This window comes from Elephas maximus, chromosome 1 (genome assembly GCF_024166365.1).
Source record: "Elephas maximus indicus isolate mEleMax1 chromosome 1, mEleMax1 primary haplotype, whole genome shotgun sequence".
Lineage (NCBI taxonomy): Eukaryota > Metazoa > Chordata > Mammalia > Proboscidea > Elephantidae > Elephas > Elephas maximus.
Genome location: NC_064819.1, coordinates 26,032,724 through 26,058,651, shown reverse-complemented (window position 1 = coordinate 26,058,651; position 25,928 = coordinate 26,032,724). Strand labels below are relative to the sequence as shown.

The 25,928-nt window shown below is 40.3% G+C and overlaps 1 long non-coding RNA gene across 1 annotated transcript in view; it reads left to right on the top strand.

Annotated features, from left to right (window-relative positions):
* LOC126073626 (uncharacterized) overlaps nucleotides 1–23,981 on the top strand; it is a 33,726-nt gene extending 9,745 nt beyond the window's left edge. The window contains exons 2-3 of the long non-coding RNA XR_007516797.1: nucleotides 17,930–18,038; nucleotides 23,166–23,981. This is a non-coding gene — a long non-coding RNA (uncharacterized LOC126073626). The remainder of the gene's footprint in view (nucleotides 1–17,929; nucleotides 18,039–23,165) is intronic.
* The last annotated feature ends 1,947 nt before the right edge of the window (nucleotides 23,982–25,928 follow it).

Here is a 25,928-nt window from a genome sequence, read left to right as displayed (position 1 = left end):
ATGGCCTGATTTTCCTCCAGCCCCATTCTCTTGTACCTCTCTGTAGCACTCGGCACCTTTGGCAATCATTCATCCAGTACCTCTCGAGACCCCACATTGCTCTGGTTCTTCTCCTACTCCAGCCTGGTCCTCTCTAGTTCTTTCATCGCGACTATATTCTCTGCCTGACGACTTTGGATATTTCCTTAAGTCTTAAGCGTATGGTCCTCTGTTTGCTCTACTCTCCTCTCTCTTATCTCATCTGCTTGGGTGCCAGCTATTGTGCTAGGCACCGGGTACACAAAGATGAATCAAACATGGTATCCACCCTCAGGAAACCTACCATTTAGTAGAGGTGAGATAGATGTGTGAACAAAGACCTCTAAATCTAATGGATTGTTGTAAGTTCTTCATAAGGGTAATTGGGCCTTGAAGGGAGGGAGCAGTATAGTGAAGGATGAAGGACAGGAAAGTCTCTGTGGAAGAGGTCTTCCAGAATGTCCTAGAAGATGAGCAGGTGTTCCCTCTTTGGACAAGGGAAAAAAGGGCATTCGAGATAAAAGGACAGCTTGTATAAAGAAACGAAGAGAAGGAACTTGGGACTTCGTTTTCTAAATCTGGACAATGGGGATAACAATACCAGTCTTGCCATGTGGTTGTGAGGATTGATGATGTCTGTAAGCAGAGCCTGACATTTCGTATATAGCAATCTACTTAGTAATCAATACCAAAAAAAAAAAAACCAAACCTGCTGCCATCGAGTTGATTCTGACTCATAGCGACTCTACAGGACAAGGTAGAACTGTCCCATAGGATTTCCAAGGAGTGGTTGGTGGATTCGAATGGCCAACCTTTTGGTTAGCAGCTAAGCTATTTAAAAAAAAAAAAAAAGCTATAGATGGCAAATAATAATCACAAGCCATTTCTCTCACCGATTCTTTTTCTTTTTAAAGAGGGGGATGGACTAGAAGATTTTAAAGATCTTTCCAGATCTGACACCCTAAGATGCCTTAAAATCCCCTAGGAAATTTGACAACAGTGCAAATCCCCCTAACTACCCCCATCCCAAGCTAATGCTAGCCAAGCCTCAACACTCTCTCCCTTCTGAAAACACAAATAGTTTATTAAAGACCATCAATTTTATTGACAAACAAATGCTGCCTAGTTGGGTATATTTCACCACTGCATGGGCAGTCCAGTCTTGTATTGTTTAACTTTGTACATGGGCTCAGCTTGTCTCCTTGATGTGACTGTAAACTCCCTGAAGCAAGGCATGAGTGCCACTGGATTCAGGGCATACATATGAGATTCAAGTTCTGGCTCTGGTACCTACTGGCTACCAGGTCTTCTTTAAATTATTTGGCTTCCATTTTCTTATGAGTTATTGGGGAGCGTAAGGGTGACTGCTTGTTAGAAATTATTATGATTCTTAAATAAGGTAAGGAGTCCCTGGTTGGTGCAAATGGTTAGCATGCTCAGCTGCTAAATGAAAGACTGGTGGTTCAAGTCCACTCAGAGGTGCCTTGGAAGAAGGCCCTCTACTTCCTAAAAACCAACCACTGAAAATTCCACGGAGTGTAGTTTTACTCTGACACACATGGGGTCGGCATGAGTCAGAACTGCCTCAAGGGCAACTCATTTTTTTAAAATGAGATAATACATATGTTGGCACTTTGTAAACTACAAAACATTATAAAGATAGTAATTTTTCTAGCATTTATCTCTGTGCCTGTAATAATCAGTATTCCTTTAGTCACAACCAACAGAAACCCAACTTAGAGCAGATTACATAAAAAAAATTGGGGTACAAATAACTGAAATGTGCAAGGGTATCGTGACAACAGGTATCAAGCAAGAAAATCAGAAGTATGCTTCTGCTCTTCTATTAGCTATATTTTCCTTTGCATTGGCTTTTTTTTTTTTTTTTTTAGCAGACGTCTCTTTTCTTTGGTGTCTACTAGAAGCTGCAAGTTTATATCCTATTAGTTGAATAAACTTAACCAAAAAGTGGCTTTTTTCCTCCCAAATAATTTTGACATAATTCCCAAAACCAATTGTCATTGTACTGTGTGGACATGTGTCCATCTCTAAGTTAGTCATGGAGGCCAATGAGGTTGCATGTGCTGGTTGCCATGCCTGGTCTACCCCACTCCTGGAGCCTAGGTGAGCATGGTCTGTTCCTCATCAGCCGCGTGGAAGGACAGTGAGAGGGGTGGTTCCCTAATGGAAAAGCGAGCTGCTGTTGCTGGAATATGAGGAAGCAGGTGCTGGAGAGGCCAAAGGAACAGAGGTGCTGAACAGCACCTTTCACAGCGGCCTAATCAATTTAAGCAACAAGAGCTCCAAGGGCAAACACTACTTGTTTACACCATGCTGGGACATGTTGGAATGATGCTGTGATGAATTGGAATCCCTGGCCTGTATGGGGTATAAGCGCATTCAACAACAAATCTACAAAAAGACAGGTTGTGGAATGTTCCAAAACAGATATAAACCAAAAAACCAAAGCCACTGTCATCAAGTTGATTCCGACTCATAGCAACCCTGTAGGGTTTCCAAGGAGTGCCTGGTGGATTCGAAATGCGAACCTCTTGGTTAGCAGCCATAGCACTTAACCACTACGTGACCAGGGTTTCCGACAGAGATATACATGGGGGCATATATTGGGAGTCCAACGAATGTTGATTGCTTTGACTTTGTTGGTTTCAAAATGGCCTTAAGTTTCCTTACACTGGCATTGGTGACTCAGAGGGTGAGAGGGAAAGAGAAAGTTCTCAGACCATATTTTTAAACAAAGTCTTTTTAAAATAAAACATTCACTCATTTGAATACCTGCTAAAAGCAGGAGGGCCTCAGATGGGTTCACCACAGGACAGGCTCAGCGCTTTGGAGCCAGGCTGCCGGGAGGCAGGAAAGGGAGAGACCACAGCGACAGCAGTCTATTGTCTCCTGCCAGCTGGGGCTGTCAGTCCTCCCATAAGCATCCAGGCTGTGGGGCCTCCTTCCCTGGTGTCCTTTCTGGTGGGCATAGCGGGGGGCTGATCTGGGTGCCAGCGTTCAGTCCCTCAGGCCCAGCTCTGGTGGCAGCTGGCACCATTTGTTGGCAGTCGCTGAAGAGAATCTAGTGAGAGGCCCAGGAAATCCCAGAAATAGCCTGGGCTTGGTGGTGCGGATACTTTGTTTGGATAAATGGACTAGGCTAAGGGTCTTCCACCTCTCCTTCCTTCTCATCCTTCTTCTCACCTTCTCACTTCCCTCCCCCACCTACTCCTTTTCCTTCCTTCTCTTCCATTTGTTCTCTCTATTAGGATGCCATCCCTTTGAGGATAGCATTTATATCTTATTAAGGGCAAAGCCCTGGTTGGGGGCTTCCATCAAGATACATAAAATGCAAATGCTGTGCTTAAACTTTCACTGTGATAGAGGGAACAAGCATACTGACCACAAACCCAAGGTAGGCAGTGGTGACCCCTTCAAGGGCACATCTAGTAGTTTAGGAGTTCAGAGGCAGGAGAGGTAACTGCTGCTGGCAGATTTCTGGGATCCTTCCTGAGGGAGATTTTATTTGAGTTGGGTTTTGAAGGCCACCCATCGGAAAAACACAAGTGAACCTGGCATAGGAGCAGAAAGGACACACGTACAGCCAAGAGGGGCCTCAAACTTCGACACAGTGTTTACCTAGTTTGCTGGTGGGCTATAGTCCTTCATTTGGAGCCTGATTCATTTTAGTTTATCCAAACTACTAATACACTTGCTTATCTACAAATGCATATGTGATCAGAAACAGCAAATTAGAAGGGGTGAGGGGGCCATCACAGGAGACCCACTGAAAATGGGGAGAAGTACAAATTCACTGACTTGATAAGAAAAGAAAAAAGTAAAAATTCCTACCATAAATCCTCAAGAACTAAAAAATCACGGCAGTTTGGATTGAGCATGGAGTCCAGCAGTCCTTTAAATTCAGAGCCCACTAGAATGTCATCATATATTGTAGTTTAGAGAAGAACATGACAGCTGAGAGATCTCAAGAAAAGACTAAATTGTCTTCTTTATGCTTTATTTTAGAAAGTAGACAAATGCATAATCAATGGTAGAAAGATTCCTGTCCCAATTTAGTTACAATAAAGTTTGTGTTGAAACTGTAAACCTTCAGCATCTGGAGTGCTGAGTCCTAGAGCAGGAATAATTTGGCTTTACTATTGGTAAATCCAGAAGTTTTATGGGTCATTTTATGTCATCCACCCCTCTTCCAGCCTCCGTCTTATCAGCTCCATGCCTCCCGGGTTCCTGAGGTTTCTCTCCCTTCCTCCCTGACTGTGTGGTTTTCACTTGTTCCTCTCCTGGGCCTGACTCACTGAACCTCTGTTGGTGCCTCTTCAATTGAGTTTAGAATATAGTTTTTGAGGGGGGAGGGAGGGGGATCTCTGAGGCAGGCTTAGGAATATGGACACTGGTCTTAGCTTCCTACCCAAGAGCTGGGGACTTGGGAAAAGCCACTTCCCTTCTTTGAACCTCTGTTTTCCCATCTGGAACATGGGGATAATAACCCTTATGGCATTGTCGTGAAGAGCAAATACATTAGTGGATGTGAACGTGCTTGTAAAGTGAGCAGTGGTTCCATTCACAGTCCATTCAAGACATTTATTTCCTGCCTCCATCCACAGTTATCGTTCGCATACACATCTGCCTCCCTCATTTGATGGTTAATTTGTTTTAGGCTATATTTTTACTTTTTTTTTGGTATCTATCTGAATAAGGGCTATGGTGCAAGCGAGCTACATGTACTGCATTGAGGGAGCCCGGGGGAGGGTGCTACTGATACAGGTTACGATGTGAAGAGGGTCCCCTAAGGTTATGCAAGGAAATTCTGGTTAAGAGCTACAGCTGCTAACCAAAAGGTCAGCAGTTCGAATCCACCAGCTCCTCCTTGGAAACTCTATGGGGCAGTTCTACTCCATCCTATAGGGTCACTAGGAGTCAGAATTGACTCGATGGCAACGGGTATAAGGCTTTGCAATGCATGGGCCTCAACTCAAGCACCTATCATGCTGCTTTTTTTGTATATATTATATGCTTTTCCATTCTTAATATTTAAGCCCTGTCTTGGGACATAAAATACTGTTGAATACTGAATTCTGGGCCCTGAATTAAAAACTTTAGTACTATACAACTCCAGGCCCAGTTTTCAACCTTCCTTTTCATCTTTGATTGGACTTTGATTGAATCTTCTAAGCCATGGAGCTCACCCCTTCTGGTGATGAGAAGTTTGGACCATCAGGATATCAAAGTGAAAATAAGTACAAAATTGGCAAGCCTGGTCTTTAAGCATTGGTGTTTCAACCCCCAAGTCTTTGAAAATGAGGACATCTCAACAGCTAGGCTTGAAAGTGGAAAAAAAAAATCACAGTATGTCTGCCCCAGCCCTCCTTCAGCTCACTCCAATCATTACAGAGATTTCATAGCATTTCCTGAATGTCATAGTCCAACTTCCATGTCTTTCTTTGTTGAGTTTCAGTTTCCTTGTGTGTTTACTGGGACTGGGCTAATCGTACCCACTTCACAGGGTTGGTAAAGAGTGAAATGAGATGCCAGGTGTGAACATCCAGACACAGCGCCTGACCCCATTTAGGTGCTCACAGAATGGTAAGAGAATCTGAAATGATAGTGGCCAGAAGCCCATCTCTTCCACTCTCTGGGAATGCTTTTCATTGTTGGATAGCTCTGGCATAGAACTTTCTGCCTTATAGGGAGAGAAAAATCTATCTCGGTATAGCCTCCATCTATGAGACCCCAGGGCAAGGTTGGGGTGTCTTGTCATTTTTCTCACCTCCCTGCTCAGTCCTCCAATGAGGACAGACAGCAGAAGGCCACTGCGGTCAGAGAACTGAGGAGCCAGACAAGCCTCTGCGGTTACACACTTATTTATTTCCTTATTTATTACTTTTGCAGCTAACATTTTTACAATCATGTTATTTTGTGGTTTATTTGCAAAATGCATTGTGAGCCAAGTTTGCCTCAAATGCGCTCTGAGTTGGAAAAGAGCAGCACAGGGGAGTTCAGCGAGAGCTGGGGGGAGAGGAGGAGAACAATTGCACAAACATGATACAATCGCTGTATCTGTGAATGGTCCTCTCTTTGTAATTAGGCTACCCAAGGAAGATACCAGAGCCAAACCAAATCAGTCATTGTTAAGTTGGTTCTGACTCATGGCTACCCCATGTGTGTCAGAGAAGAACTGTGCTTCATAGGTTTTCAAACGCTGATTGTTTGGGAGCTCCTATGGGTGGGCTCAAACCCCAGCCTTTCAGTTAGCAGCTGAGTGCTTGAGTGCTTAACTGCTTGCACCACCCAGGGACTACCCGAGGAAGATAGAGAAATGAAAATTGAGACAACATCATAGGCTCATGGCAGCAGCATGAACAGAGTCTGCAGCCCCAGAAATGAAATGCAAAAGGGCAGTCTGGGGACTCGGGTGGACAGCCCAGGAGGAAGCTCCACTCCTGCTTAAGGATCCCCAAGCACCAAGAGGGCATCTTTTGAAAGCCTTAGGGAGAGAGTAGAGACTGGTTATACAGCAGTAAAGGATGATGAGTTAACTCATGAATATTATTATTAGTGAGTTTATTATAAATTCGTTTAAAATAAAAACGAAAGTCAAGTTTTTCAGAAATAGCTAAGATGGGCCCCAAGAGAAGCCTTACTAGAGCTACTTTCCCTCTTAACTCTATAACCTTCCTTCCCACCTCCAAGGCAATGGCAGATTCCTGCAAGAACTCCCTGGTGGTGTTGGTAAAGCCCATTTAGACTGTGTTCAAGTTTCTTCTTGTATTATTCCATCTGGTGGCTCCCCAAACCACTTTCCTTTTTTACTCTTCTTGTAAATATTTACATAAGAAGATTCTTGCAACGGCCGGATCCTATATTGGTGGGTTGGCGCAAAGCAAAGAGTTTTGATGTGTTTTATTCCTTTTACTAACAACTTGGTTAAGTGGATTCACTCCCAGCTCATTAAAAAGAATCCTTTCATTTTAATAACACCATCAGAAACAAAGTAGCGTCAGAGGGAAACATAAGCTTGCAATGTACAGCCCCAGTGGCAATCCCTGAGCCACTTGGTAGCTGTTAATGGCGGACACAAGAACTGGTGATTCTAGTTAATGGCTGGAATGCAGCATGCTTTCAAAAGCCTCATCTCCCTCTGCATGACAAGGATCTGTGATGTTTTCTGGGTCAGCTGAGTAGATAAGAGATCAGATAACTGGATCAGGAGATCAAGACTTGGCTCCCAAGCTTTAGACACCAGTTCATAGTACCTTCCTAGAGTATTATCTTTGTTGTTTTCTCTTCTCAGCCCTCCCACCTGGACAAGTTCATCTTTGCCCACAGCTTTAATGACACCGCTCCACAAATCTGTCTCTAAAGGTTTAACCTCTCTTCTGAGCCCTACTTCTATATTTCTGAATGTTCTGGACCTTTCAACAAGATTGTCATCAACACCCTAACTCAATAGGACCAAAGCCAATCTTATCTCCATCTGAATCTGGTCCCCTTCTTGCTTCTTTGAATGTATCCTCCATGGCCATCCAACTCTGCATCATTCTCCCAGACACTTAGGTCTTATATTTCACGGTTGCTTTTGACTCCTCACCCTTCCTTGTCCCCAAATCTCATCAGTTACCAGGTGCTATTGATATTAACCACATAACAACTTACACAGGTACATCTCTATATCTATCTCCACCACCATTATCCTATGCTTTAGTATGCTTTATATAATCATTCATCCTTATGCTCATTCATTTAACACACATATTAATTTAATACTTTCTGTATGGTTGCTATGGAGCCCAGTTGTTGCAGTGGTTAAGAGCTCAGCTGCTAACCCGAAGGTCGGCAGTTTGAATCCACCAGCTGCTACTTGGAAACCCGATGGGGCAGTTCGGCTTTGTCTGACAGGGTCACTATGAGTTGGAATCAACTCAATGGCAATTTTTTTTTTTTTAATAACGTTGCTATAGGAGCCCTGGTGGCGCAGTAGTTAAGTGTTCTGCTGCTAACTGAAGAATCAGCAGTTCAAACCCACCAACTGCTCTGTAGGAGAAAGATGTGGCATTCTGCTTCCTTAACAATTTACAACCTTATGGGGCAGCTTTACTCTGTCCTATAGGGTCGCTGTGAGTTGGAATCAACTGCGTGGCACACAATAAAAACAACAACATATCCTAGACACCTAGCAAGCACTGGGAATACAGAAGTAGACAAAATAAATTTGAATCTTCCCAAAGCTATCATGGGGAAGATATATATTTTTTAAAGTAATTATAAAACAGCACGTTCAGTGTGGTTGTAGAAGAAAACCAGAGGAGTCATCAGTCTCTCTGCCCTCTGACTCTCCCCAAACCCTGTAACATACTTTTACCACATTCGTTTTTTCTGATGGTGTTCCTGCTCAAATGCCATTAAGGCTCCTCTCTACTGAAGCTGCCCACTTCGTTTATTCATTATTCATAGATTCTTGTGCTTCCTCCACAATATCAAGTTTTTTTTATTGTCTCTGTGCCTTTCTTTGCCAATGTGTGTCCCTCATCCTGCAATGCCCTCTCTTCATGTCACTACACACAGCTATTCTTTACTCGGTTAATTAAAGGGGTATCTTCATTAATGCAGATATCAACACCTCCAGAAAAACCTCTCTACTCCTTGCAGAAGCATTCTCTAACATGCTCACCAACTTCTTCTCTGTATCCTCATCTTATCCATTAAGAAGCAGTTCACTTTTCAAACCTCCAGGAGAACATCATAGCATCTAAAATTTATTTACCTGGCTGTGACTTGGTTCTGTCACAATAACCTTGACATAAACTTGGTGTTTGCAGCAACTCTTCTTGAGTTAAGACCTCTGCTTTCCTAATATACAATCTTTGATTTTGCTGATGCCTCTGGGCCTTGGTAGCTCATGCCTGGGGTAGAGGCTGCCTCCTTCAAGCTCCAGTCCACAGATGTTACTATCAACCTGGGCTTCTTGGTAAATGGAGTCTCTGGATGGTACAAATGGTTAAGCGCTCGACTACTAACCAAAAAGTTGGCAGTTCAAATCCACTGACAGGCTTCTTGGAAGAAAGTGTTGGTGATCTACTTCTGAAAAATCAGCCATTTGAAAACCCTATGGAACACAGTTCTACTCTGAAAAACATGGGATTGCCATGAGTTGGAATCAACTCAATGGCAACTAGATGGTGGGTTTCTTGGTCAATACTGGATTGTGCCAGATTTAGAACATGTAGAAGAGATAGTTTCATATGACCATAATAAATTGTGTGACCTAGACTATAAATAAAACAAAACTACTCACAACTGGACCAATAAACAACATCATGATAAATGGGGAAAACACTGAAGTTGTCAAGGATTTCATTTTACCTGGGTCCGCAGTCAACACACATGGAAGCAGCAGTCAAGAAATCAAACAATGTATTGCACGGGGCAAATCTGCTGCAAAAGATCTCTTTAAAGTGTTAAAAAGCAAAGACGTCACTTTGGGACTAAGGTACACCTGACCCAAGCCATGATATTTTCATGCATGAGAATGCTGGACAATGAATAAGGAAGACGGAGGAAGAATTGATGCATTTGTATTACGGTGTCAGCAAAGAATGTTGAATACACCATGGACTGCCAGAAGTACAAACAAATCTAACTTGGAAGAAGTACAGCTAGAAAGATCCTTAGAAGGGAGGATGACAAGACTTTGTCTCAGGTACTTTGGGTGCATTATCAGGAGGGACCAGTCCTGCAGAAGGATATCATGCTTGGTAAAATGAGGGTCTTCGAGAAAGGGGAAGACCTTCAATGAGATGGATTGACACAGTGGCTGCAACAATAAGCTCAAACATAGCAACGATTGTGAGGATGGTGCAGGACCAGGCAGTGTTTCATTTTGTTGCACATTGGGTTGTTGTGAGTCAGAACCTACTGAATGACACCTAACAACAAGAAGAATAAAAGGGCAGTGTATTATCAAGCTGTGCAGCAGCATCTTCATGGGAAAATTACTGCTTTTTCCTCCTTTCCTTTTGTCCAATTTGCAGATGGGGACAAAGGTGGTTTAAGGAACAGTATCTTGTACGCATTTTAGTGAATCAGAAGAAATGATAGTGATATTATAAATCACGTCTTATGAACACAAATTTCAGTATTTGATCTCCTGGATTTGCATGGCTGCAAGGAAAAAAGGTAGATGCTGTGATGATTTGTCCAGATAGCCTACTTTGTTTTGATTCCTTCATATTCAGTCTCCTTAAAGCCCATTTCATTCCAGAAAAAGACCAGCCTTTCTTAGAACGCAGTGTCTGCCGTGGAGACATGCTGTTGCACCAGAGAGCAGCCCAAGGCTGTGGAGCAACACCTGACTGAGGCTGGGCAGGAGATGGGGCTGAGTTCTGAGAAAGACGGCACAGTCTTCCTATTGGAAAAAGGGACATCATTTTGGGAAATATTCAATAAAAGGGTTTTTGAGACACAGAGTCCCATTCACAGTGGGAGGGATTGAAACGAGCTGTTTTCCCTCTTAAGGCTTGGCTCAGTCTGGAAGGATGCTATTTAATGCCATCCAGAAACTGATTATGTTGTTGATAATATTTCAAAACCCCTGCCCTTTAAATAAATTCCCAGAGTAAATTGAGTGCAATTGTGGGAAGCTTAACGCAAAAAAAAACAAAAAACAAAAAACTTATGATTATTTTTTTAAATCGGAGGAAGAGGATGACAGGAGGCGGTGGATGGAAACCTGCCTTGAGGACTGCAAAATAAAAGGGGAGAAAATGGGGATGAATAGGGCAAAGAAAGACGAGAATTCTGGGTCGGAAACTCTTGCTGAATGAGTCACTCCACAGGACAAATAAAACCACCCTCATCACCCTGTCTTCCTTCTCTGTAGTGAGAGAAACAAACAGTGGGGCCCTGGAAAAAAATCAGCAACTTCTTGTAGCATCTGTAGGTAGGGATGGTTTCCAAGCCACAGAGAGGGCTGCGTACGCGGCTTACCCGGGCTCCAGCTTTTCTCAGCCAAATAGGAAGAACCTCCAAATTGACCTTGGAAAAACATACTCACTGAAGGAAAAAAAAATATTCTAAGCTCAGCCTGTGTATTTGTATTCAGAGATTTTTTTTTTAAGAACCAAATGCATGGCTTTCCAATTTTCCATGAAAAGAGTTTGAATGCTGTCAGCTATGCGGTGGTAGAATCCTTGGAATGGGTTTTAAAAGGCTGAACAGAGGACTTAAGCCCGCTTCCTCTTTAATGAATCCAAGGTCATCCACATAGCACAACCCTATTCATATTTAAAAGCCTGAGGGGGAAAGCATTCTTACCACTCCTTTCTGCAAAGATTGCAATTAGCATTTTTATGAAGAACATAAACTCTCTGTATCAAAGATGCACTTTTATTACACTGAAACTGGCTTAAATGAACATCCCGCAAAAGTCTGGCTCCCTCCCTTCCAAGGAGGAGGCCAATTAAAACTCGGGGCGTCTAACCCCCAGCCATTACCCACCCACCAGTGGGGCCAGAACAATACCGAGATGGTAGAGTTGGCGCCCTCAAAAGTGGCTTTTCAGTTATTGGGCACCTGGAAGAAAAGTAACGACTCCTTGGTTCTCAGCAGAGAAAATCCCCAGGCTTATTTTGCTTTTCCCTCTTCACTCCAGTTCTGAATTGCTTGGTTCAGAAGGATGGATTACACTGCAGCCAATTGTGTCTGCTGGCTCGCCTTTCTCCCACCTCCAGGGCAGCAAAGCTCAAGGAAGAGGGGCAGTTGAGCATATCTCGGTGGCGCCAGCATGCTTTTACAAGCCTTTATTGCCCTCTGGCAAGTGGCCACGGCTGGGGGGCTGCTCTCTGAAGTGGGGGCTCCCAGTCATGCAGTCCCACGGTGGCTACCAACTGACCTCACCATTTGATGTTGTGTCTTCAGGTATTGTCTGATATGGCCAGTGATTTTCCTTTTATACGTAGACTGTCTATCATGGCATGGGGCAGAAAGTGGAAAAGACAGTGTCTGGCTGCTTTTGGAGCCAGAGGCAATGGGCCAGGGCTTACCTCATTTATTTGGTTCTGTTTGTTAGCCAAATGGATCTTGCTAAAATATTTAGTCTCCATATACACAAAAAACAATTTTGAACCGGAGTCAGTGAATGGTATAAACAAGCCCAGTTTCCCTTTGAATGGAAATGGCATCAAGCAGAGTGCATGGTTGGTAAACGAGGTTCAGTAAATGGTTCTTAAAAGAAGGAATTGACATGCCAAGGCATAGAGGAGGGAGTACTTTCCGCCAATGACTTTAGGTACTAGTTAATGGTATTTTCCTAGTGTACCTCTATTCATTTACTTCCACTTTTCTGATGTGATGAAACTCATCCTTGTGATTGCCATGCTAACATTAACTCTGACAGTGAGTCTTTCAGATTTCAGACAAAGATGTGGACTGGTTTCAATATGTAAGCAGTTAATTGCAGTATGCTTGGTGTAATAGTTTTGATGCTTTTGGCTGCAAATAAAAGAGTATCTATGAGAACAGATTTAAACAATTGAGACTTATTAACAAAACTTCCAAAACAAGATGTCCAGAGATAAGTAGTTCTGGGGTTGGATCTACAGCTCACCAATGTCAGGGGTTGAGATTCAATGTCCCTGGAATTTTCTTTTTCTTTCCTTCATGGTTTCAAGCTATCTGCTGCAGTTCTGAACGTAACATCTTCATAGAATAGTATCTAAAACACAACAGAAAAGACTCGTTTGAAAGACCAAAAAGACTTCCACTTATGTCTCATTTCCCATAACTGGGTTATATGCAAAGTAAAACAAATTGCCGTGATTGACTTAGATCCATTATGATCGATCCTCTGGGATATTACTGCTCAGGCAACGTTGGGGTTTGCTTAACAAGACAGGAGAATGACTGTAACGGTCATCCTTACTTGTTACGCTTTTTTTCATGTAATGATTGTTGAGATACTTTCATTTTTCCCAAAGGGGACCAGTCTCAAAGAGGCCAATATTAGAAATGGTTCAGAGACACCAAAGGGCAGAATAATTGATCACCTCTCTCTGGATATGTCCCTCAACACATGGCCAACCTATATCCAATGAGAGCATATTATTTTGTAGCGTGCGTGTGGCAAGGAAAAAAAAATTTTTTTCTTAACAGATAGTGCAAGAATTTCTCTTAAGGAAGGAAATGTCTTAGTTCAAAAAAATCTTGGTAGACTGCTTAGTGGTAAAGTGGCACTCAGAGGTCATGTGTTACCAGGAGTCAAGATAACGAAAAGGAACGGTAAACTTCTCTGCATGAATCATGAACAGGAATTTGGAAGCGTGAAGAGGAAAGTGAAGGGGTAAGGGGAAAAAGGGAGAAATGAGAAGATAGCAGGAGACTGACAACCTCGGGGGAACAGAAGACACTAACAATACCCAGTTCAGGAAAACATACTATTTTCAGCAATATATGAGTGAGCCAGTTTCTCTGCATCCTCAGCAGTATTGGGCATTGTGACTGTTTTTATTTTATTTTAGTTATTTTGGTAGGTGCATAGTGGTATCTCGTTATTGTTTTAATTTCCACTTCCCTAATAGTGAATGGTGATGAATATCGTTTCATGTGCTTTTTGTTTTATTATTTTTTTTTTTAGGATTGAGTCGTGAGAGTTCTTTATATGTTCTAGATACTAGTTCTTTGTAGGATATGTGAATTGCGAATATTTTCTCCCAGTCTCTACTATGTCTTTTCATCCTCTTGTTAGGCTCTTTCATGGAGCCAAAGTTTAAAATTTTGATGAAGTTCGTTCTATTATTTTTAAAAATTTTTATGACTAATGCTTTTAGGGTCAATTCTAAGAACTTTTTGCCTAGCCCAGGATACCAAGGATTTTTTTTCTTTTCTAAAAGTTTTACATTTTATCTTTAAGTCTGGGATCCATTTTGAGTTTATTTGTGAATAAGTTGTGAGGTTTAAGCTGAAGTTCTTTTTTGTTGTCTGACTTTCCAACATTGAATTATTTTTGCACCTTGGACAAAGACCATTTGGGCATGTTGATGTGGGTCTCTATCTGGATTCTCAATTCTGTCCCACTAATCTCTGTGTCTATCCTTCCACAAATACCACACATTCTTAATTACTATAGCTATGTAGTCTTGAAATCGAGTAGACTGATTCTTCTCACTTTATTATTCTTTTTTTTTTTTTCAAAATTTCAATTTCTTTGCCTTTCAGTGTAAATTTTAGAGCAATCCTGTCTATATCTACAGAAAGTCTTTTGGGGTTTTGATAAGAATGGCGTTAAACCTGAACATCAGTTTGGAAAGCATCGACATCTTTAGACATATTTAATCTTTCAGTTCATAGAAACGATACGTCTCTCCCTTTACTTATACTTTCTTTAATTTTCTTCTTTAGTTTTTAGATTTATACCTAATTATTTAATTTTCCAGGAAGTTTTAAATGTTATTATATTTCTAATATCAGTGTCTACATGTTCATTGCTTGTATATAGAAATATAATTGATTTTTGTATATTTTTGATACACCCTGTGATCTTCCTGAGCTCATGTGTTTCCTTTATGTTCTTTCTGGGTCTTTTATTTCCTTTTCTTTTATTATTGCATTGGCTAGAATTTTAGCACTATGTTGAATAGAATTGGTAATAATGAACACCCTTGCCTTGTTCTCGATCTTAAGGAGAAAACATTTGGTCTTAAGTTCATGTTAGCTGTAGGTTTTTTGTAGATGCTCTTTATCAAGTTGAGGAAATTCACCTCTATTCCTATTTTTTTAAGAATTTTTATCATGAATGGATGTTGAATTTTGTCAGATGCTTTTTTTCTGTGTAGATTAATATGCTTTTGTGATTTTTCTTCTTTAGCCTGTTAATATTGAGGATTACATTGATCAATTTTCAAAAATGGAACCGTCCTTGCATTCCTGGAAAAAACTCCACTTGGTCTTCATGTGTAAATCTTTTTATGTCTTGCTGAATTCTATTTGCTAATATTGTATAAGGCTTTTTGTGTTTATATTCATGAGGGATATTGGACTGTAGATTTCTTTTTATTGTCTTTATATGGTTCTGGTATCAGGGTAATAGTAGCTTCGTAAAACAAACTGGGAGGTATTCCCTCCTCTTCTATCTCTGGAGAGATCGTGTAGAATTAACGCTAATTTCTCTTCAAACACTTGGTTAAATTCTCTGTCTGGGCCTGGAGATTTCTTGTTTTGAAGTTTTTGATTATGAATTCAATTTCCTTAAAATTTATAAGGTTATTCAAATCATATATTGCATAAAATCTGCTGCCATTGAGTCAATTCTGACTCATAGCGACCCTACAGTACAGAGTGAATGTATTTCATATTAGGTGAGGTTTGTGTTTTTTAAAAAATTGGTCATTTCATCTAAGTTGTCAAATCTGTGTTGTAGAAGTAGTCATAGTACTTTCTTACTATCCTTTTGTTGTCTGCAGAATCTGTAGTTATATCCCGTTTTATTCTTAATTTGATAATTTGCTAGAAGTTTGATCTTTTCAAAGAATTTGCTTTTTGTTTCATTGATAGTCTCTATTATTTTTCTGTTTTCAATTTCAGTAATTTGTGCTCTTATCTTACTCTTTCCTTCCTTGTACTTGCTTTGGGTTTATTATCTAACCGGACTTATACCTTCATTCCCTTTGGAAACTGTTTCTTCATGCATTCCAACTAATTGGTTTAAGATGTGGCTCCCATAAACCCTGGTTGCATAGTGGTTAACTGCTATGGCTGCTAACCAAAAGGTTGGCAGTTCGAACCCACCAGGCACTCCTTGGAAACTCTATGGGGAAGTTCTACTCTGTCTTACAGGGTCACTACGAGTTGGAATTGACTCGACAGCAATGGGGCGGGGGGGGGGGTTGGGGGGGATCCACCCTTGGCCACAGGTTTTTGCTGTATGGGTGACATATTAGTCAAGTTGTGTCAATAAGAGTGTTCTGTTCTCTGGAAGCAGTTTATTGACCTAGAAGTGGGCCCTGACCAGAGTATGCAATTAGAATTCTTCCTAGAATTTTAAAAATGTAACTGAGAAATATAGTTAGTTTTTCTCTTCTGGTGGAAACTCAAGAATTCTTGGCAGCCATGTTTCCTATTATTTGAAATAAGCCAGTTTGCAGTGAGAGGAAAGGAAACTGATATATAGAAGAAAAAAAAATATGGAAAGAGAGAAGAGATTGGTCATGTGCAAATACCTGATTTTAGTTGTTCCAGTGTCCAGCTTCATCCCTACCCTTTTCATGGTTTGCTTATTCAAATCTTATTTTGCTTATGTGAACCAATTATTTCTCTCTCTATTCTCTAAACTAGTTCAAACTGGATTTCTGTCACTTGGAAACACATACTATTTGCGTATATCTAGTTGGTTTTTTAGTTCATAATACTGGAACAAGTGCAATATAATTCACACTATGTGAAGCTTCCCAAACCACTTATTTTGGAAAGTGATTATTTGTCCTACTCACAAATGCTATCTGCATATTTCCTGATGGAGACTTTCAACAATCAAGGTTGATGCTTCAGGCTTGAGTGTTACTGGTCAATGGCATGGATACTATATATATGCTTTTACATATCATATTCAATTTAAATTTCTAACAACCAATGTGGTAGGGATTTTTGTTCAAATTTTAAAGATTGAAGAACTAAACTGAAGCTTAGAGAAGTTAAGCGATATCTCACAGGCCACCCAAAAAGTAAATGAGATATGAGTTCAGCACTTCCCTTTTCCCATGAAGCACCTTTGGGTGAATTAGAAAAAGTCACCCCATTGTTAGGTATAGTCCTGAACCTAGATGCTTGGCTTGGCTGGCAAAACATGAACTAGATTTCGCCCTTCATTTGTGCCCACCACATGGCTGTCCTTGTGCAGTGAACAACTTTGCCAATCATTACATGGCACCCGGCAGAGATGATGTTGTAGAGTTAGGATTTGGACTTACCTTAAGTACAATGATTGCTTTTTTCATTCAGCCATGCTGTATCTTTTCTTTTTTTTTTCAAAAATTACCCAATCCTGTGATGTATCTAAAGGTAATGAAGACTGCAACAGTCAGGATAGACTAAGTTATGCTGCAGTAACAAATAACTTCCAATTTTTAGTGACTCCCTATAACAAAATTCTATTTAGTTCTCATTCAAATTCTACTGAAAGTCCTGGTATTTCTCTGAAACAACTGTTCCCCATGTGCTGACTTTATCTCTTTGGTTGCTTAGATCCTACAGTACCCCCATAACAACACATGCTCCTACAATTCTTGTGGCAGGGGAAGAGCCAACCTAGAGGTTCAAGCATCTACAATTAAATGCTTCAACATGGAAACTACACATGTCACTTCCATTCACATACATTGTGAAATCAAGTAACATGGCCATGCCCAACTTCAAGAGGGGGATTAGTTCAATTCTCCACGTGCGTAGAAGTTACCTAGATATTGTTAAACAGTAATAATTGTTTCCGCAAGAACACTCAAGTCCTGTGGAATTACAACTGTTCAGCTGGAATTAATGATTAAGGAAGCTAAGTATGATGGCTGTAAAGTCTTAGATCAGAATGCTGTTAAATCAGTACTAAGGAAAATATATACTTTCTCTCTCTGTTTTTTTTTTTTTCTCCCATTACTTTGGCCACTGAGCTTGGAAAAACCAAATATAAATAATACTATTGCTTTGTATTTTGCCCTGCATTATAGATAATTTATTTGTCTTAAAGCTTTATAGAATAATTCCTCCCTGACAGAAATCTAGTGCTGAGGCTAATAGGAGAGTGATAGCTTTAAATGAAATAACGGTTACAAAAGGACTGGGATAAGTTAATATATATGACTAATATTTTAAGGTGCTCTTATTGTTGTTTTCCTCTTTGAACTTCCACCAGGAGCCTCTCTGGATGACTTTTCAGCTGAAATCTGATTGGCTGATCCTTCAGAAGGCATAAACACCCACTTACCAGACAACTCAAAGGTCTCCCTTAGCAACAGAATCCTGTAAGTATTTGTTTATTCAGTTGAGGACCTGGGTAAGTGTTGCAGGGTGGAATAAGTCTGGGGTAACAGGTAAGGATGCTCGGGACAAGTTGGTAATAAGGTAGCTCAGACAGAAAAATAAGGCAGCCTGTAGCATAAATGTGAACCCACTGAGGTCTGCTCTGTGATTCTCTTTAATAACAGGGTTGAGAGGTGTTAATGAGCATGACACAGGGCACACAGCCTTCAAGTGAATTAGTCATAGCTGGATTCTTTTATGTGCCTTGTCTAATGGCAAACATTACCCAGCAATCAGAGCAGCAGCACTCTCAGATGGAGCAGAAGGTGTGGAAGGGAGTAATGAGGCTGCCTGAAAACTGTTTTACAGAGCCCTGCACCAATTCACAACAGATAATAGAACTCAAAGCCAGACAGATAATAGAAGCGACAGCCATTTATTGCTAAGAGACTGTCTGAATATTTGTGCATAAAACAGCCCACTCCAAGTTCTTTAATCACATTTCCTGAGAAAGAGTGGCAAAAAGGAGAGCCACACGGCAGGCTACTTCCATTAGCGTGCTCGAAATGAGTGTAAAGAAGAGGAATGGGTAGACATGAAGAAAAAAAATACTGACAGAGGCTCCAGAGCGGAAAAATTTCCTGGCTGCTTGAATCCAACAAATTGGGACATATTCTCCTAGTGGGGAGGGCAAGGGTATTGGGAAAAGACCTTATCCTGGAGTTATTTGATATTCAGGATTGTTGAAAGCATCTTAGTTTACAATTCTTTGATTGCTGAGAGAGAGTATGGGTCACTCAGACCCCCTTCTCTTTTACTTCATGCCTAGACTTTGGCATTAATTAATATTCTGGGTAGTTAATGGAGACAGATGTGTTTGATAAAGGTTTGGGAATGGAATGCATAGCTTTCCATAAGTTTTTATAAATACGAACAATCTAATCTTTTGCCAGAGAAGTCACTCAAAGGACCTAAACCTCCTAATATTACGTGAAATTCAGAAACCTCATTTTTCATATGTTTCCCTCCTCCGTCTACCAATCATGTGCTCTGTTCCGGTGCCGTATTTTAAGAGGGACATTGACCAGATGACGTGCTTTCAAAAGAAAATGACCAAAAGGTTAATGGAATGTGAAACTATAGCATTTAAAAAATGGTAGGAGCACCTGGAGAAGATTTTAAGATGGGGGGACATAGTGAGTGTAGAGAGAGAGTGAGTAGCTTGATAATAGCATTCAAATAAAAAAGTAAAAGTGGATTACTTTCTTGTGAAATAGGAGGTGGTTATGGTCTGAAGGACTTTAGGAAGTAGAAAAGGATCAATAGATAGAAGTTAGTGTAGGTTGACTTCACCCTATAATACTTCAGTAATTAGAGATGTTCAGAAATCGAATGAACTATCCTGAGGGATAGTGAGCTCCCTGTCAGTGGAAGTGTTCAAGCAGAAGCAAAGTAACCACTTGCCAGGGATGTTGTAGAGAAAAATTAAGTAAGAGAGTTGTCCTAATTGATGCAAGGTTCATTTGAACACAGAATGTCTGCGATATTACTCTTATTATTAGTGTCTCTAGAGGGGTTCTTGATGTATTGTAACCTGGAACTTGGGAGATGAGGAAGTATGGAAAAATGAGGTCTTTAAAAGTTATGTTTGGAACAGTTTTTCTTAAATCAGAAAAAATGATAGTGTTTACATTATTAAAACCAAAAATTATGGTTGCCTAAGTTTCTGTATAGCTCTTTGTTTTTCCTAGAGTTAATAATTGCCTTGTTTATCAATTTTATTTATTTATACGTACACATAATTAATTAACCCCCAGATGCTCTAACCACTTTATAAGACAGCCTGCATTATTTTATGCACAGTCAGATGCACTAGATCATCCAGCAAGCACACACTTAGCCATTTAGTGCCCGACACTGTTAGTTGTGCATCCAAAATCCATCCTCCTATCTCTCTTACTAATGAAAGGCTTCCATTTATTGAGGGTAACGATATGTCTAGCTTTAAAAATTCATTTACTAGTCTTTCTTGCAGTAAATATTGTCCATAAGACACAGTTCTGGCCAAGAAGATGTAAGTAGACATCCACTGGGAATTTTAGGGACTGTTTCTGTTAAAGGTATTGCCTCTTTCTCCTTGGCACTTCCTCGTCCTCCTCTTTCTTCTCTTCCTTTTCCTCCTCTTTCTTCTTTCTCTCTTCCTCTTCCTTCTTCTGCTTCATCTTTCCCTCCTTCTCTTGTTCCTCCTCGTCTTTCTTTTTTCTCCTCCTGTATGGGGATGCTGATTTAGGCAGGAGGTTGAACAGCCTTTTAATAAACATGAGGCCACCATAAGGATAAAAGATATAAGGAACAGAAGAAAGACTAGGATGCTAGTGGCATTGCAAAAACCACTTTGGGATTTTTTATTTCCAGATTTCTGGTTAAACATGGAAAAATCTCTTTGGTTTAGTCAATTTCATCAGGTTTTTTTTTTTTTTTTTTTTAATCATTCAGCCTGTCTTAGTTATCTAGTGCTGCCATAACAGAAAGACCACAAGTGGATGGCTTTAACAAAGGGAAATTTATTTCCTAACAGTAAAGTAGGCTAAAAAGTCCAAATTCAGGGCGCCGGCTCCAGGGGAAGCCTTTCTCTCTCTGTTGGCTCTGGAAGAAGGTCCTTGTCCTTAATCTTCCCATGGTTGAGGAGCTTGTCAGACACAGGGACCCTGGGTCCAAAGGACGCGCTCTCCTCCTGGTGCTGCTTTCTTGGTAGTATGAGGCCCCCAACTCTCTGCTTGCTTCCCTTTCCTTTTATCTCTTGAGAGATAAAAGGCAGTGCAGGCCACACCCCAGGCAAACTCCCTTTACATTGGATCAGGGATGTGACCTGGGTAAGTGTGATATTTCAATCCCACCCTAATTCCTTTAACATAAAATTACAGTCACAAAATGGAGGACAACCACAGAATACTGGGAATCATGGCCTAACCAAGTTGATACATACATTTTTGGGGGAACATAATTCCATCCATGACACAGCCCAATGTAATATTCAGCCCAATATAATCCTAGCTGATACAGATGGTATTTCAAATTAGTGAATTTTTCAATAAGTGATGTTGGAACAATAGCCTAGCTTTTTGGGAAAAAAATTAAGTGGAATGTTTACCTGACTTCTTACATGAAAGTTAATTCCAGATGAACTAACTGTATAAATTTATATAAAAAAGAAACTATAAAAGTTTTAGGAAAAAAATGCAACATTTAAAAAAATACAATTTTGGAATGTGAAAGGCTTGCCTAAATATTACCAAAACCTCCCAAGTAAAATGATCACTAAATTTAACTACATTATAATGAAGAATTTCTTTACAGATGTCCAAATAAGACAAATGATTAATTGGGAGGAAATGCTTGCCACACTGAAACAGAGAGCTAATCTCCTTAATATATAAAGAGTTCTTAAATTGCAACAAGGAAAATTCCTCAATTTGATAGAAAAATCAGCAAAGACTATAGACAAGCAATTCCAAGAAAAAATGACATCTTTGGAAAGGCTTCTGTATAAAAGATTAAATAAATAAATAAAACAAATAAACTAACAAATAAAAAGGAAGCTGAGGAAAGCATACATAATACAAGAAGCCTATTAAAAATTATGAATAATATTCTCAGAGATATAAGAGAAAATAGTACATCCAGAAAATAAAAAAAGGATGTTTCACATACTTTAAGACAAAATAAAACAAACAAAACATCCAGAGGACAAGAAAGGGCTCTTGGGAAATAAAAAATATGGTAATAAAAAAATCTGAAGAACAGTTAGAATATAAAATTAAGGATATGACCTAGAAGGTAGAATAAAAACACAAAGAGATGATTGATAAGCGAGAAAATAAAAGATCAAACCAGAAGCTCCAGCATCTGTCTAGTAGGAGCTCCAGAAAGAAAGATCTGAACAAGCACTGAGGAAGAGCTTAACTAAGCAGTAATTTTTTTTTTTTTTTAAATCTCCCAGATCCAAAAGATGTGACTTTTCAGATTGAAAGTGTACATGTGGTACCCATCATAATGAATAATAACTAAAAAAGTCACATAGATAAACAGAAGTTTCCAAAAACTATTAGAAGAGAGGGAAAGGCTATATACAAAGGAGCAGAAATAAAATGGTACATCCATCTATTCTTATATCCTACTTATTATAAGTTTTAATCCGGAAAGGATGTTGAAATTTATCAAATATATTTTCTGCTGCAGTTGAATTAAATGATGAGTGGGTGTTTTCAGGGCAGAGAAGGTGTTCTTGCTGATATCTCCCAGCTATGAGCAACCTAAGCACAAGAGGGACTTGGTGCAGGACTGTAGATGAATTGGTATAAATTCCATCTCCACTGCTGGAAAAACAACACAAAACAATTAACTGAGGCTCATCAGTGCCAATTTAAAGTTCTTTTTAATTCAAATCATTTACTTTCCTTCCCTCTCTTTTTCCTCCCTTTGCTTTTCTTCTTTGGCAAACATCTGCAAGATCTCTAGGCTGAGAAGCACCAATTCTGTTCCTTATCTGTCACTTTGCCCTTGGGGTCTTGTCACTGTAATCACACCCACACTATCAGTTGATCCCCTCTGAACACTCTCTTCTTGTTCAGTGCAGAAAATTGTTCCTGGAATTTTCAAATATATCCAACGGTGAGGAAAGCCATAGGAAATAAAGCAACAAGTAATAAGAAAAATAAAAAAGTCTTGCTTACAAAGTATAGTGCAAAGTTCTGACCTTCTAGGGTGACCAACCATTCTAGTTTTCCAGAGGCAGAGGGGGATCCAGGAATTTTAGTTTTAAAACCAGGACAGTCCCAAGCAAACTGGGACAAGTTGGTCACCCTAGATCTTGCCCAACTAACTCACTGTCTAAGATACCTACCCTCTAGTCCCAAAGAGGAGCCTTGGTGTTGCAGTGGTTAAGTGTTTGGCTGCTAACCAAAAGGTCAGCAGTTCAAATCTACCAGCTGCTCCTTGGAAACCCTATGGGGCAGTTCTACTCTGTCCTGTAGGGTTGCTATGAGTTGAAATCAACTCGACGACAATTGGTTAGCTCCAAATAACTAGCATAATCTCTCAGGCTCCTGAAAGGATTTCTTATCTTTCAGCTCCTGAAAATATCTCCATGGAAGGCATATCTGAACAACTACAATCCAGGAGCTATCATCTACGCATCTTTCTGTGTATGTCATCACGTATAAAGAAGGAGATATTCTCCTCTGCAGCTCATTGGCGTTCTTCATCCCCCATTTCTGTTTCTGGTCTGAAAGCTATTACTCCTCCCCAGTTGACTTTACCCTACAGATAGAAGTATCTACACATGGAGGTTTAACTTTACCCTTTGTTGTATTGTTAGCTGCCACTGAGTCAGCCTCTGACTCATAGTGACCTCATGTACAAAGGAATGAAGCATTGCCCAGTCCTGCATTATCCCCATAATCAGTTGCAGGTTGGACCACTGGGATCCATAGGATTTTCACTGGCTTATTTTCAGAAGTAGATTGCCAGGTCTTTCTTTCTAGTCCCTCTTAGTCTAGAAGCTCTACTGAAACCTGTTCAGTATCATAGCAACACGCCAGTCTCTAAGGCAGATGGGTGGTGGCTCTGCATGAGGTGCACTGGCTGGGAATTGAACCAGGGTCTCCTTCATGGAAGGTAAGAATTCTACCACTGAACCCATAACTTTACTCTTATGGGCCAATAAAAAAATCTGTATTCATTGATTCACTCATTTGCTCAATTAAAAATATAAGAAATTCTTAGTCTGTGACAGGCAGTATTTTAGGTTCTGGGGATTTGGTGATGAAAAGGACAGACAAGATTCTTGCTGCCGTGGAGCTTATATTCTTATGAGAGTAAGCAGGTACCACACAAACACATAAGTACGAGGGTAATGTAATTTAGAGGTGAATAAAATGGAATGCTGTGATGGGATAGAGTGATGGGATATATTTTGAGTGTCAAAATAAATTTTGGGAATGTGGACAACATAAGACATCAAATATTCCCAACCAGGGACACGTGTGTCTCTTCATTTATTCAGGTGTTCTTTTCAGCTCGTCAAACTCTGTAACTTTTGAGTTGAAACATTCAAGCTAGAAAGACAACCGAACCACAAAAAATAAACTAAAACCAAGAAACAAGCAAAGAAACAAAAGAACTTTTTCCCTTTAGAAAATTTGACCTTTGCTTTATTGAAAGGTGCTGAAAATCAGATGAGTTCAGGAACCCTTGCTGACTGAGAGGATTGGAAATTCAACAATGACAATAATGCTTTGCATGTATATTTTGCTTTCTTACTTATCAAGGTGTTTTTATATCCACACGTCACTTAATGCTCCCAGCGTCTCTTGGAGGGAGGCAGGGCAAAAAAGACAGTGCTCTTTTTCCAGAAGAAGAATTTCGCTCACAGAGCCGGAGTTGCCCTGGATCACACAGCTAGTTGATGCAGCCCTTGAGTCCAGGCTGGGTCTTGTGGGTTGGATTCTAGTTCTTGCTCCACAGTTCTCTTTAGTCTAGAGGCTCTGGTGATAAAGAGTGGATGGGTCTAGAAGGAAGAGCCCTAATCATACAGCACCTGCTTCACATTTGGTAAAGTAGAGAGAGGGTCAGCAAAAATGAGGGAAACCTTCAACGAGATGGATCGACACAATAGCCACACCAGTGGGCTGAAACATCTCAGAGATCAGGAAGAAGGAGCAGGACCCAGCAATGTTTCTTTCTGTTATACATAAGATTGCCGGAGCTGAAGCCGACGCAACAGCGACTAACAACAACGACAGCAGCTACCCTCCACTTCTTCCATCCAAATTCTTGAATTCAGGAAAATCGATTTTCCATATTTTAAACCTTTTTCTCCTCCACAGAAGCCAGAGTTCCTGTGTCGTTGTTTCTGTTACTTTCCTCCTCCAAATGAAAAGAACCAATGTATCTATGTGAAGTTGGGTGTCAAAATAAATTTTGGGAATGTGAACAACGTAATGTACCAAACATTCCCAACCAGGGACATGTGTGTCTCTTCATTTATTCAGGTGTTCTTTTCAGCTCATCAAATCCTGTAACTTTTGAGTTGAAACATTCAAGCTAGAAAGACAAACAACCAAATCACAACGAAAATAAAACCAAAAACCAAATATGTACCTATGTATATATAGTATACACACTGTATATACATATATAAATTTAACATACATAAATATAAGGAAGTGCCTTATGTTCTAACAGTTGACAGATCTGAAGTCTAGATTACGGGGCAGAAACGACGCTGTAGGCACCACAGAGCTGTGTTGGAAAGGTAATATTTTAATCAGGGTGGATTTTTTCAATTTCTGGATTCACATCGTGGAGGGCTTGCCTATTCTGCTCGACCACAGGCAGATTCCATACAGTGTATGGACTCACAGAGATAGAAGAGCCCTACCATTCAGTGCCTTCATTTTATAGATGGGGAAACTGAGGCTCAAAGAGTTAAAGCAATTTGTTCAAGTTCTTTCCATGCAAATCCGACCTTGTTTTATTAGAAGATGATGCAGAGAACCCATTGCTCTTTGACTAGAGACCTGCTGAAGGTTGGTTTCCTGGGAAGCAGAATCTTCATACAGAGATAAGCGAGCAGAATGTTTACTAGGGAGTGTCCTTCAGACTGGAGACCCTGGGTGCAACTGGTTAACTTGTTCAGCTGCTAACTGAAAGGTTGGCAGTTCAAGTCCACCTAGAGGCACCTTCTGAAGAATGCCCTGGTGATTCACTTCTGAAAAATCAACCATTGGAGCACAGTTCTACTCTGACACACATGAGATAAACAAAAATCAGAGTTGATTCGATGGCACCTGGTTTAGTTCTTAGGCTCAACACCTGTAGAAGGTAGGAGG